Here is a 13,690-nt window from a genome sequence, read left to right on the forward strand (position 1 = left end):
CAATACCCATATCTTGGCATCATGATAGATGACAAACTTAACTGGAAAGCGGCCATTGAAGCATGCAAGCATCAACTCTTGCGAGCAATCATTGCCCTTATAAAATTCTCACAGAGGCTCGGCAAGAGGCCACCAGTTGAGCTCCTCCGCATTTACAAAGCAAAGTGCCATGCCATTGCACTTTATGGGGCGGGATTGTGGGGACATAAAAACATCAATGTTCTCCAGGTAGCAGAGAATACATTTATGAGATTCCTACTGATGGCACCTAAGCGAGCATCAACCTTTGCCTGCCACTCAGAACTTGGCTTTCCCCATATTGAAGATCTGGCCAAAATCCAACCTCTTCTGTTGTGGCGCCGTATTTGGACGTCAACAAAAAACTCACTCACAAAAGAGATAGTGGCCGACTGCATGTCCTTGGAACATGCGGGGAAAATTGAGTGGCTGCGCTATGTGAAGAACCTCCTTAAAGATTTGGGGCTCAATAAATATTATGAGAACCCCGAACAAATTGCTGAAATCTCAAAGAAAGACCTAAAAATAAGGGCTCTCAGCCACATGGAAGAAATACGGTTGACCAAGGAGATAAATAAAAAATCTGTTCAACACTCCTTGATAGTCATGACTACATTGGAAATAGAACCATATTTAACCTACGTCGAATCACAATTTGAGCGTTTTTTGCTGACACGATTTAGGTTGAATGTTTTCCATAGGCTAGTAGCCTTTCCAAGGAATCATGACTGGAAAGAGGGTTTAACGGCGTGTCCTTGCGACGAGTTGTCAGAACAGTCAACAATGCATACGGTATTGTTCTGTAAATTCTACTCTATACACCGTAAACTATGGCTAAATCCTTTGCTGAGAACTCTTGGTTTTAGAAGGTGTCGTCCTGCCATGTTGCATCTGCAATTTTTGAATAATGTACTGACCACGAAATATGTTAGTACCTTCTTAAAATGTATTTTTAAACATAGAGTAAATCTTGACTGATTTAATTTTTGTCTTAATGGAGTTTCTCCGAAATGTGTATATTGCATTTAATGTGTTTTATATGTACTTTAATGGTTATTATTGTTTTTATAACCGAATAAAGATTTACTTACTTACTTGTAACTCTTCTAGTTCTATGTCTTCTATCTCTCTTTCTCTTATTTCTTTCTCTTTCCTTTTCTTGTTTTCTCTTTTAATCTTATTTTGTATTTTTCTTCTTTTTATGCACACACATCCTAATCTTAGTATTAACACTAAAACAATCACAAAAATCACAGGTATCAGTATTTTCCCCACAAAGGAGCTACCTAGTTTTCTTAATAGTGGAAAAACCCTTACCAAGTTTCTCCCATACACCTTCAACCTCCAGTGGAACAATTTCTTCATGCAAATCAGTTATATTCTTAATATATTTCTTTAAATTCTGACTTTCGTCAGGAATATAAGTGCAACAATGTTGTACTTTCAGCATTCCACAGACTCCTCCCTCTTTGGCCAATATAATATCAAGGGCAAGTCGATTTTGCATAATCAACGCTCTCTGGGCAACCATCTCGGTATTTACCATTAAGAACCCTCCAGCTGTGCTCGTTGATAAATGATCCACAACTATATACAATTTTCTAATTTTCTGTGCATTCAGAGATATTCCAACTGCTGGTATCAGTGCTCCAAAAATATCCCCTATAATTTCTGACCAACTTTGCCTCTTTCTACGTGTTAGTCGCCTACCTATTTCGTGGAAACCGTCATCTCCCCTTTCCACATGAAATATTTTTGGAAAGACCAGGCCTAGGTAACATGTCCCATACCAGTGGTTCGGTAACCTATAATAAGCTTGGTTCCCACAGATGTAATATATTCCAGGGAATACCGGATCATTTCCTCCTTTAAATCTCCATCCTCCCATAATTTTATATAAGTCCTGGCATTCACTTGCACCTACAAAATAATTATCATATACAGTATTATCTCTACTAAAGCACAACTTTCCTTTGTAGGGCCAATCTAAAGCCATTGCTTAGTTTCTCCCTTTAAATGATCTTCCTTCCCAACATCCCAAAATATTGTTTCCATCTTTTCCCCAGACGCCTTCTTTTGCATTTAGCTCTCCTCTCCTCTCCTCTATCATGTTTAGGAAAGTTTTCTCTTCTTTTCTTAAACTACAAGTAAGGTTGGGGCATATCATCAAGGACCGGCGATAATTATTGCTAAGCGCACTTAGCGCTAGGATAATTATCGCCGGGTAACGTGGAATTTTATCGCTGAGATAGCGTGCTATTAGCAACGCTTATCTCAAAAGCGATAAAATTCCAAGCGCTAACTGCCAAATGTGAGATTATCGCTGGAAATACAGCGATAATGTCACAAAGTTTGGCGATAGCTTGATGATAAGGCAAGGCATGATATCCACCTTACATAGGATATCATGGCTAAGTCAGTCTTGAAGCAGGCGTAAGGAAAGTAGCGATAACAGAGGTTATAGCTACTTTGCTTGTCGCTCTGCAGGTTAGCGTGCCCATTGATAATTGGAGAAATGTCGCTTAGCGACATTTCTCCAGTTATGTCAGGGCAGGAACGCCCACTTTGCATCTCATTAGAGATGCAAAGCTGGGCGTTCAGTAAACAGGCAATAATGCAAGGATTCACACGATAGCGTGACCGTGTCGATTAGGCGATAAAATTATCGCCGCTTTTCGTCCGAAAACGGATGCAAAAGCGGCGATAAGTTTATATCGCCTCCTTGATGATATGCTCCGTTATTCTTAAACACTTCTTCTAAAGTTAATTCTCTTGTTTCCAGGAAAAATTCACCTAGTATTCTACCAGGAATCACTTTGTTTAGTTCAAGAACAACAGGAATGTGTGAGAAAATATTATCTACATCAGTGTAATAGTTTTCTAATTTTCCTGTTTTATAAAAACAACTAGCTGGGACACTACAAGTTATCCCATATGTCAAAGGAAGGTGTTGATAAGTGACACCTTTTGATACAGATGCAGATAACTGCATGCATACGTAACAGTCTCTAACCTCCATTGTTTTTACATATTCGTACAGTAATTTTGAAAAAAACATTATTTGAAAAATCATTTATGGACTTATCTTTGTGAAGTTCGGTTCTATCTACCAGTTTTGTAACATGACTTTCATCAACCTTTCCCCTATTAGTTCAGTTTACTGTATGTTCATCTATATTTTCAAATGTTACTCTAAATGAAATTGTTATTGCTAATATGATCCAGACAAGCATTAGTAATCCTGTACAACAAAAACACATTTTACACCCTCTCCGGAGAAATCCACATGTTGGATTTCTATTTTCATTGTTTGCCATTTTGGTAATGAGCAGTGTCTTTTGACTTAGCCTCTTTTCTTCAACAATTTACCTTTGTCTAAACCTAAGGCTTTGGTTGCCTACTTGGTTCTTTTCTGGTCATGTGTCTTGTCCGGGTTTTAATTCTTTTTGATTCTCCTTTGCCACTCAGTCCATGTATGAATCGTCTTGGTCTTTAGGTTCACAGTCTTTGTTCAGAATTTCCTGATCATCCGTTTCTTCTCTGGTGTCAGACAAGATAACTCTCAGGATTTCCGAATCTTCTTCTCCTTCATCCACTTTCTGCACAGTCAATCTCAGACTTTCTTGGCTATCAGCTTCCTCTTGTATATCAGGAAGTGCCACATACGTCTATTCCGGTGACTTGTACTTCTGCAAGTGTTTCTGATCAGTGTCTTCTTGTTTTTCTTGACTAGACACTTCATTCACTTGTTCAGCATTGGCAGATTTTATTCTGGTTAGGCGGTATCTCAATCTTTTGATTCTGTTGGGCCAAATATCTTCTTTCCACGGCCTTTTTAATTTTGTTCCTTTCCTTTCACGCTCTGTTTTCCAAGCTCTTTTTCTCAAAGTTCTTCCACCTTTGCTTTCTTCTTCACTTTCTTCAGATTCTGTATCTGTCTAGTTTTTACTTTCTTTGGAAGTTATCCTCAAGACTTCAGGTTCACTGTCTGTATCTATCCCTCCTCGTGTTTCTTTCACGCGATCTTCCTGCTGACTAACTGTCCCTTTTTCTATCTGTGTGTGTTGTGTCCCTACACTTCCTCGGGGATCTTCCGCAATTACCTCACCTTCACTCTCTGTATCTGATTCCTCACCTTCTATCTCTTTAATTTCGGGGGGGATTTCTCTTGTGCTTGTACTCGGGATTTCTTCTCCAAAGATTACTTGTTCAGTTTTTCCAGTGTCCTCATTTATTCTTTCTTGTATTCCCACTGCTTCTGTCTCAGATTCAGAACTTGTATCAGAAATTTCAAGGCGTCTTCTTAGTGGTATATGTTCTTGCCCAACAATTTGACTCAAACCCGTTTCTTCTGCTTCTGTATTTTGTCTTGTTCTTGTTTCTTCTGATTCTGATTCGGAACTGGTATCTGATGCATCTCGTTGTTCCTCTTCAGATTGATCTTCCGAATTTGGGACTCGAAGAGTGTGACTGGCATGAATCCAGTTCTTCACTCCTGCACACTTCATAGCAGTCGTTGTTGTCAGGATCACTTGTCGTGGTCTTCCCCAGCATGGAACCAGACAATTTCTTCTTCTGTGTACTTTTGTGCATACCCAATCTCCAGGACTCAAGTCATGAGCTGGCTTCTTTTCAGGAGTGGTCACATCTGGTCCAACCTGATGAATCACAGAATGTACCATATCAGCCAATCCTTTGCAATAATCCAAGACAAAGTCATCAGATATAGGCAGCAGTTTGTTGACGGGAATAAAAACATGTCTCATCGCTCTACCCATGATAATTTCGTGAATGCTCAAACCAGTCTTCCTATCAGGAATTGATCTAATTGTCGTGAGAACAAGAGGCAAGACATCTGGACATTTTAGACCTGTGGCCAAACACATTTTTCCCAATCTGTTCTTTTTGGTGCCATTTATTTGCTCCACCACTCCAGAAGCCTATGGTCATTAGGCACAATGCAGTTTTTGTTGTACATTCAATACTTCACAAATCAATTTTATAATTTCATTCTGGAAATGTGTTCCTCTATCTGTTTCAATCGCTACCGGGAAACCAAACCTAGGAATGAACTCTCTCAGTAGGAGTTTTGCTACAGTAACTCCATCATTCCTTCGGGTCGGGTAAGCCTCCACCCAACGTGAAAACAGACAGACAATCACCAGTACATGTCTTAGCCTGTTACATGAGGGCATTTCAATAAAATCAAGCTGCATTCGAGTGAAAGGACCTCCCTCCCATCCTATGGTTCCCAAGCTCACCACAGTTTTCCTTCCTGGATTAAAAAGTCTAATCATGGCATCCCTACCTATGTGAGCCTGCCCATGGTACATACGTGCCATGGTAGAGATCATGCTATTAGGCATTACTGGTCTTCCATCACGATAAACCCAAACTCTGTCTGCTTCTCGTGGTGTACATCCTGATTTATTCCACTGTTTCTCTTCCTCTTCCCCTGCCTCTTCCTGCAACTGTCTCACTTCATCCCATGTACTTACGGTGTTAGTAAAAAGCAAGGGACATAAATCCATTTCCTTCTCCCTGTTACGATTTAATGAAGTTTGGTTTTGTGCACAATACTGTCCTAGGTATACAACATTTTGTTTTACCTGCTCCATCAATGGCACAGGGTGAATGCAGAGAGTAGGAAAGGAGGGGTCATTCATGATACATGAGAAAATGGACACCAGCTGTGGTGACAGAAGTACGGTACTTTTATGATCCCAGGATGGGGATACCTCCCGAGATATTCGATCTCCTGCTAAGGGCACTGGGGTCTGTAGGCGGGAGCTCCGAAGCTCTGGAACCTACAACTGACGGTGAGTGATAGGTAAGGACAGGTACTGCTGCGCGACAGAACTTTGGGGACCGACACCAGCGCCCCACTCATGCCTGAAATACACAGAGAGCGGACGGACAAGAGAATACCGGGCAGAAACCAGAAAAGGGTGGGACAGACGCTGGAGCATAGGCACACAGAGGGACAAAGGCCAGAGGCTGCTCAGTGCACTGAACTCCACAACACAGCAGCACGGAAGATTACACACCACAACAAGGGATGTACTGAAATCCAGACACGGACCTGAGCACACACTATTTATACACACCAGTACAGAGAGGTGCAGACTCCAGAAGAAACAAAAGAACTTTGGGGCATATTATCAAGCCAGGTGATAAAATTATCGCCGCTTTAGCGGCAGAAAACTGCAGCTAAAATGGCGATAATGGGCTTGATAATATGCTCTATGGAATTCCAATTGAAGCTCAGGTTAGATGTGAAGGACATCTAACCAACGCTTCAATTGGAAGTCCATAGAGCATATTATCAAGCCCATTATTGCCGTTTTAGAGGCAGTTTTCTGCCGCTAAAGCGGCGATAATTTTATCGCCTGTCTTGATAATATGCCCCATTGTTTTCCCCAGGTAGGAAAGTGCACCGTTCCTGGAGGTACTGAAATACCTGGCTGATGTATGGAGTAGAAAACGTTTAATGTGATCCTTTTCAGCTATTTTCCTTATTTTAGTTTAGAAGGTGTGTACCGCGGATCTGTGTTCAGTGATGTGGTCTTTTTAAACCATACTGCTTACGTTTTGTAAGGATATAAGCAATGGACCTTGAAACGGGTCCCTTCCGAGCCCTGTAGTCATGTCTAACTTTTCAGGCAAAAACACTCACTGATTTCTGAATAATGAGTGTAAAATACGTAAGGTAACCATGTTTATCCTGCTTAGATTTCACATGCTTTACTTAATATTGCATTCCCTATGAGTATTTGCCTTTTCCAAGATGCTGTTACTTTTTTTTAGGTAGCATATTACTCTTGTCTAGTGCATAATTTGAATTGAGTCACATCCAGGTGGTTATAGCGGGGCACAATTCTGTTGTAGCTGAAAAAAGTGCGAGTTTCTCTCAGTGGGGCAGTATGGTGTTCAGTGGGGGAGAGAATGTGCCCCTATGGCCAGAGCTGCTGAATTTGAAAATGAGGAACCAGGTTCAGCCTTCAAGACCAGTCCAACAGACCACTTTCATGAGGGAGACCATTCCCAGGCCAGACCTTAGAAGCCTGCTTAAGACTAGGTATTCCCTTGCTGTATTTTTGACGCTGCCCCATACAATGTAAATAAATTGGGCAGCGTCAAAAAGCAATTGGTGTTGCTGCAGAACGCCCACTGCAACACCCATTGCTCGCCTGTTACTCGGTAAGTGCTGCATGAATAGGGGCATTATTTACAAGGCTGTGTTATGCCACGTTAAGTGGCTTAACGCTGCCTTGTAAATAAGGTAAAGGACTAAACGCCACCAGAACGTTGGAAAAAGTAATGTTCTGGTGGCGTTTACTCCTTGTAAATATGCCCCTAAGTTTACAACCTTCAGTTTCTCTGCTTCATGCACAAGCACTTTTAACATGTGGTGCCTGCTTTGGGGTCACTGGAATTATGAAGCAATGGAGGACAAAATGATGTCACAGTTTTGACTAAATTATGCATAAAAAAAAAGGCTGACGCGTAATGTGGTACTATTTTGACATTTTTACTCATACTAACAGTCTCTTCAAAGATTTTGCCTCATTAGTATCAGTGAAACATAAAAATACAGCAGAGCAGAAGGAGAACAGTCAACCTTTGAAAAGGACCCTCTACTTCGCAGCAACACAAATCACATTTTCTTTAGTACCTTTTGATCGGCTTGAGCTACAAACACTTTTTTGTGTTAAAATCGTCAGATTATGCGGCAGATAATGTATTATGTGGCAAACATGCCAGAGCTATAATAATGTGGAAAACATTTGCAAACTAGTATATTTTGCCATTCATGCATGAACTGCTCTTGTGGAACAAGGGAGAAGTTCTGATGACAGAAACTGCATGACTTGGAGACCAATGACTTGTGATTCCACTTTTAAGTGTATTTGAGACATTCTTTGATTGAAAAATTATCCCTCTTTGTGAATGTATTTTCAGTCAGTAACTCGTATTAAGCCTAAAATAAACACGTGTATCTATTGGTTGAATTAAATAACGTAATAACCTGTAACTGAACAGCAAACAAATACTAAAAAGTGGGTGTTTTGCTCTTTCTGGCCACACCTCTGACTCCGCCCACTGACCCAATCTTCAGGTTATTCCCACCCCCTGATTCTCCGCCCCCAGTTCCCTGACCTTTTTTCCCCCACTTTTACCACTGATCTCACACCCCTCCCATTCCCTGGGCAGCGTGTGTTTATTTAAGTGAACCGAGCCCCTGCCCCACTCCTGGACCACTTCCTGGATTTATGCATGCTGGATATCTTTTTAAGAAGTATTTTATGATAATATGCAGTGCCGCCTAAGCCTCAGGCTTCAGACGCCGTGCAACGGGGCATCAAATCCTGACTTTTTCTTCAGAGCAAGCTGTCTGCTCCTTGGCAGAACTCCTTATAACCCTCTACCTTGGTTACCTTACATTATAAACCAAAACGCAAGAGTGCCGGGGGGCATTTCAGCAACAACCGGCGATAATTACCGCTAAGCGCACTTAGCGCTAGGATAATTATCGCCAGCTAACGTGGATTTTTATCGCTGAGATAACATGCCATTAGCAACGCTTATCTCAAAAGCGATAAATATCCTCACGCTAACTGCCTAACGTGAGATTATCGCTGGAAACCCAGCGATAATCTCACGCAACGTGGCGTTAGCTTGATGATAGGGACTCACAAACTTAGCCATGATATCCACCTTCCATAGGATATCATGGCTAAGTCAGTCCTGAAGCAGGCTTAAGGAAAGTAGCGATAACAGGGTTTATCGCTACTTTTCTTGTCGCTATGCTTCATAGCGTGGGGCTTGATGAGAGGAGAAATGTCGCTAAACGACATTTCTCATGTCAGGTCAGGAACGCCCACTTTGCATCTCATTAGAGATGCAAAGTTGGGCGTTAGGAATTCCTACGCTAACGCAAGTTTTCACGCGTTAGCGTGAGCTTGCTAATTCGGCACCAAAATTATCGCCGCTCTTCGGACGAAAACAGCATCAAAAGCGGCGATAATTCTATTGCCTCGCCTTGCTGAGATGCGACCTGGAGCGAGTGTTAAGAAGACGCGAAATCCGGTGAAGTTTAGAAGCTTTATTATCAAGTAATCACCAACACAGCTGAGGTCAGGAGGGGAGACGGGAGGTGCGTGCAATCATGAAGGTCATCAGCTGGCATCTGTCAACATTCCAGAACGCTCAGCTGATGACAGGGAGAGGAGAGGTACGGGGAGGGGAGAGGGACATAATGCAGAGGGTTGCAAGCATTAAACAGAGCATTTGAATAAATGTATGAACACAACACATCTTCCTCCTTGAGGAAGCAGAAATTGGCAGGTATATAATTAGTCACATACAAAGTCATCCAATTTGCTTGGTGGTACCACCCTGCACCCGCATGTTGTCTTTATGGTTTCTTTTTCCTCACTGATAGGTATACAATCTTTTTGTTCCATTGAGGCGGGACTCTGGGTGCTCTGTGGAACTTCCCTTTCATCCTCCTCTTCCCAGAACTCACCCCTACCACAGCGGGTGGATCTATACACTCTCTTTTCTTCTTCTTCAGATCCACTGTGTTTGCCTGGGGCTATCCTTGAGAAATGCCACACTCTTCCGTCGCTTAATAGAGCTGAATTACAAAACACTTTTTCCACCCTGAGGGGTTGTGTGAATTTGTTTTTGCCTTTGGCTATGAACCCGCTAGTCTTAACATGCACCATTTCTCCCACAGATATCTTAACTGGTTTACAGCCATGTTTCATGTTATAGCGGGTTTTACTCTCTGATTTTGCTTTTTTGTAACCTGCGCCTGACAATGTCCGGTGACCACTCAGCTCTTTTTGCTGCTGTTTGCCAACCTACATTGTCCTTGGACATGGGTGTCCTCCCTCTCATAAGCTCAAATGGGCTGTGACCTGTACTGTTGCATGGTGTTATGCGGTATGCCCACAGTGTTTTGTTGATTTCATTTCTCCACACTAGGTCATTGTTGGTGGCCAGCTGTATGATACCTTTAATGACCCTGTTAAACCTTTATACAGCGCCGTTGCCGGCGGGGTGGTAAACTGACGTGGTTTTGTGTAAGATCTTGTTTCTTTCTAAGTAATTAATAAATAACTCTGAGGTGAACTGTGGACCATTGTCACTGACAATGCATTTGGGTAGCCCTTCCCTTATGAACACATTGTCAAGAAATTGTAAAACACTCTGAATGTCGGTTTTGTTCACAAAGCCCACCTCCGGCCATTTGGAGAAGTGGTCTATCAGTACAACAGCGTATACTTGTTCCCCTTGTTCTATTATGGGACCCATGATATCTACTCCTATTCTTTCCCATGGCATGTTTGGACATGGAATTGGGTGGAGTGGTGGTCGAAATGTGACCTTGGTCTTGTCTGAGTTGGTGCCCCCCGCCGTTGCTCTGTGTGGTCTCCTGCGTTTTCTTTGTTTCTGTGGTGATTTTTTGTTCCCCTTCTGGTCTACTGTAGCTTTGTTGTCCCACTCTCTGTGTGTTTTCCCTGCAGTTGCCCCCTGTGCCCACCCGCCCCGCTCCCCGCTTCCCGCCGCTGTGAGAGCAGCCACGCCCCCTTTTCCTTCTGTGCCCTCCCCGCTCCCGCCTCCCAGCTGCTCCTCCCTCGCACTTGGCCATAAATGGCGACCACGCGGCGCAGGTGAGTGTGACCTGTTCTCAGGACACCCCCGCGCCGCACGGCCACCTGCTGTAGCGTGTGCCTCCCGCCTGTCGCTGCCCTCAGCCTCGCTGAGCCTGCCTGCTGACCCCGCCCCCCGCCGGTGCTCTGTGTGGTCTCCTGCGTTTTCTCTGTTTCTGTGGTGATTTTTTGTTCACCTTCTGGTCTACTGTAGCTTTGTTGTCCCACTCTCTGTGTGTTTTCCCTGCAGTTGCCCCCTGTGCCCACCCGCCCCGCTCCCCGCTTCCCGCCGCCGTGAGAGCGGCCACGCCCCCTTTTCCTTCTGTGCCCTCCCCGCTCCCGCCTCCCAGCTGCTCTTCCCTCCCTCGCACTTCGCCATAAATGGCGACCGCGCACACGCGCAGCGGGCGTGCCGATTGTGCGCCGAAGGCGTGCCAAAGGCAAGCCCTACTGCGCCCGTCCGCGCCTGGCCCGCGCCCAGTGCCCGGACCCCTGGCCCCCGCAGACACCAGCCCACCCGCCGGACCTACGATGCCACCGAACTCAACGCACTCAAAACCGGACTGACCCCTGGATGCCACCGAGCCACCCCGAGACGCACCCACGGACCCTTCAGCTGCCACTCCTGCAACTTCTCCTGCATCCGGACCTGCACTACACCCGCCAAGCCGAGCACCAACAGCAACCACCTGAAGTGCATCCTACTCAACACTCGCTCCGTCCACAGACACACCGTCCAACTCTGGAACCTGATCGACACAACATCACCAGACGTCGCCTTCCTCACGGAAACCTGGATGAACGCCTCCTCAGCGCCCGATATCGCCATCGCCATCCCGGACGGTTACAAGATCACCCGGAGGGACCGGGTCAATCAGACGGGAGGAGGCATCGCCATCGTCCACAAGAACACCATCCGCGTCACGACCAACACCGACGACACCCTCACAGCCCCCGAGCACCTGCACTTCCAGATCCACACCGACCCCAAGACCACCCTCAGAGGCACCCTCCTCTACAGACCCCCGGGACCACGCACACAATTCAGCGAAGACATCGCCGACTTCATCAGCCCGCACGCCTTCCCCTCCGCTGACTACATCCTCCTCGGGGACCTCAATTTCCACCTGGAGAACAACAAAGACCGCAACACAACCACCCTGCTGGACAACTTCGCCAACCTCGGTCTCAAGCAGCTGGTGACCACCCCCACCCACTATGCCGGACACACACTCGACCCCGTCTTCTCATCCAGCAAGGACATCGCCTTTAGCCACGCCACCGGACTCCACTGGACGGACCACAGCTGCGTCCACTTCAGCTTCAGAAAGAACACGATCCACCAGCAACAGGTTGCACGCAGAAGCTGGAACAAGATCACAGCCGACCAGCTCGCCGCATCCCTGAGCCAGGACCCCCCCGCCAGCTCAGCGAACCCCAGCCAGGCCGCCAACAACCTCACGAAGTGGATCAGCAACTGCGCAGACGACCTCGCCCCTCTGAGGACCCCGCCTAGCAGACCCGGCAGCAAGAAAGCACCATGGTTCACCGACAAACTCAAGAGCTCCAAAAAGAACTGCCGAGCCCTCGAGAGAGCCTGGCGCAGAGACCCAAGACCAGACAACATGACCGCCCTCAAGCTCGCCAATCAAAAACACCACCAACTGATCCGCACCACCAAGAAAACCGCATTCACGGAACGACTGGACAACAACGCACACAACAGCAAGGAACTCTTCAACATCGTCAAAGAGCTCTCCAAGCCCAACGCCGGAAACAACGACATCACCCCATCACAAGACCTCTGCAACTCCCTTGCCTCCTACTTCCACAACAAGATCGCAGACATACACAACAGCTTCATCACACAGCCAACGCACCCCACAACCGAACCTGCACCCCCCACCACCACCCTCGGCGCCTGGACCCCGATCAACACCGAAGTGACCCGACGCACGATGAACTCCATCCACTCCGGATCTCCAACCGACCCGTGCCCGCACCACGTCTTCAACAAGGTCGACGCTGTCATCGCACCCCACCTGCGGGACATCATCAACACCTCCTTCGACACCGCTTCCTTCCCGGAGAGCTGGAAGCACGCCGAACTCAGCGCTCTACTGAAGAAACCATCAGCGGACCCCACCGAACTCAAAAACTACCGCCCCATCTCGCTCCTCCCGTTTCCGGCCAAAGTCATCGAGAAGACCGTCAACAAGCAGCTGGCCGCCTTCCTCGAGACGAATGGATCCCTCGACCGCTCGCAGTCTGGCTTCCGGGCCAACCACAGCACCGAGACCGCCCTCATTGCAGCCACTGATGACATCCGAGCCCTGCTCGACAACGAGGAAACAGCGGCCCTCATCCTCCTGGACCTCTCCGCGGCATTCGACACTGTCTGCCACCGCACCCTAGCGCAGCGCCTCTACAACGTCGGAATCCATGAGAAGGCACTAGAATGGATCATCTCCTTCCTCCCCGGAAGGACACAGAGAGTCTGCCTCCCCCCGTTCAGATCAGAAGCCACCGAAGTAATTTGCGGCGTTCCTCAAGGCTCCTCACTCAGCCCCACCCTCTTCAATGTCTACGTGAGCCCCCTTGCGGCCATCGCATGCCAACACAACCTCAACATCATCTCCTACGCCAACGACACCCAGCTGATCCTCTCCCTCACCAACGACCCCGCCACCGCCAGAGCCAACCTACACGAAGGGATGACAGACGTAGCCGAGTAGATGATGAACAGCCGCCTGAAGCTGAACTCGGACAAGACGGAGGTCCTCATCCTGGGCTCCACGCCCTCCGCCTGGGACGACTCCTGGTGGCCCCCTGCCCTGGGCAGCGCACCCAAACCAACAGACCACGCACGCAACCTGGGCTTCATCCTGGACTCCTCCCTCTCCATGACCAGACAAGTCAACGCCGTCTCCTCGTCGTGCTTCAACATCCTGCTCATGCTACGTAAGATCTTCCGGTGGATCCCCACCGAGACCAGGAAGACGGTTACCCAG

This window comes from Triturus cristatus, chromosome 4_2 (assembly GCF_964204655.1).
Source record: "Triturus cristatus chromosome 4_2, aTriCri1.1, whole genome shotgun sequence".
NCBI lineage: Eukaryota > Metazoa > Chordata > Amphibia > Caudata > Salamandridae > Triturus > Triturus cristatus.